A 1,771-nucleotide genomic window follows, 5' to 3' on the forward strand; every position below is an offset into this window, starting at 1 on the left:
TATTCTCTTTTGGTTAAGTTGGCCACAGGTTTGTCAATCTGATTAATCTTTTTAAAGAACCAGTTTTTTGTTTTGTTGATACTTTGAATTGTTTTTTTTATTCTCTATTTCAATTATTTCTGCTATGATTTTAATAATTGCCTGCCTTCTGCTGGCTTTTGGATTAGACTGTTGCAGTTTTTTTAGGTCCTTGAGATGTTCAATAAACTTTTCTCTTAACACTGCCTTTAAATTGTCCCATAGATTTTGATATATTGTATCTCTTTTTTCATTTAATTCCAGGAATTATTTCTTCCCTTATTTTTGATCTTACCCACTCATCATTCAATAGTGTATCATTCAAATTCCATTTATTTAAACAGTTTCTTTTGTTTTTCCTATTGTTGATTTCTACTTTCATTCCACTGTTGTCTGAAAAGATGCAGACCTCTGAATATTACGTATTATATCCTCTGAATTTGCTGGTGCTTTCTTTGTGGCTCAGGATGTGATCTATTTTGGAGAAGGTTCCATATGCTCCTGAGACGAATGTGTATTTTGCTGTTTCTGGTTGAAATATTCTGTATATATCTATTAAGTTTATAGTTTTCTTTAGTTCTGAAGAGTCTTTACTCATCCTTTGCCTTGAAGATCAATCTAGTGGAATGAAAAATGTGTTGAAGTCTCTCAATATTATTGTATTTGGGTTTATTTGAGATCTTATGTTGTAAAAGTTTTGTTTTACAAATGTGGGAGTACCCACATTTGGGACATAAACATTTGCTATCATTATATTTTCTTGGAGAATTGTTCCATTCAATAAAAGGAAGTTCCCTTCTTTATCTCATCTGATACATTTTAGCTTAAAGTCTGTTTTGTTAGATATCAGCATTGCTACTCATGCCTGATTTTGGTCTCCATTAGAATGACATATCTTCTTTCATCTTTTCACTTTCAGTCTATGAATGTCTTTGGCTGTAAGGTCAGTTTCTTTCAAGAGGCATATATTTGAATTACATTTTTAATGCCACAATTTCAGTCTATGTCTTTTAATTGGTGAGTTAAATTTAGGATTATTATTGAAATATGATATTTCTTTTGTCATTTTGTTTTCTATCTTCTGTTTGATATCTTATTTCTTCTTTATATAGCTTCCCCACTGATCAACTTAATCTCTTCTCTGATTCTGAAATTTGCTTCTGTTTCTCTTCTTTATGGTTTATTTCTTTAAGTTTCTTTAGTGTTAGCTTTTTATATGTGAATTTTTTGAGATTTTGCTTATCTTGAAACACTTGTTTTTCCATCAAACTTAAAAAATAACTTTGCTGCATATAGTAGTTTGGGTGGAAAGGTATTTTTCCAGGGTCTGGATTACATCATACCAGTCTCTTCTTGGCATTCATGACTTGGGTTTAAAGTATGGGGTGATTCTTACTGTTTTGCCCCTATATGTTACCATTCTTTTGTTCTCACTGCTTTTAAGATTCTTTCCTTGGCCTCTATGTCGCTCATTTTGTTTATTACATGGTGTGGGGAGTTCCTTCTTTGATCTTGTCTTAATGTTGTTCTGTATGTCTTCTGAGCATTTATGTCCAAGTCTCTTTTCATGTTTGTAAAATGCTCTGAAATTATTTCTCTGAAGAAATGATGAATATACTTGTCTGCACCTCTATCTCTTATTCAATTCCTTATGTCCATAAGTTAGGGTGTTTCATGTTTTCCCATAGTTCTTGGATCTTTAAGTTTTGTTGCTATAATGAGTTCTGTGTGCTGTTGACTGTGCTTTTGGTTT

The sequence above is a fragment of the Muscardinus avellanarius genome, assembly GCF_963383645.1.
Source record: "Muscardinus avellanarius genome assembly, chromosome: 5".
Taxonomy (NCBI): Eukaryota; Metazoa; Chordata; class Mammalia; order Rodentia; family Gliridae; genus Muscardinus; species Muscardinus avellanarius.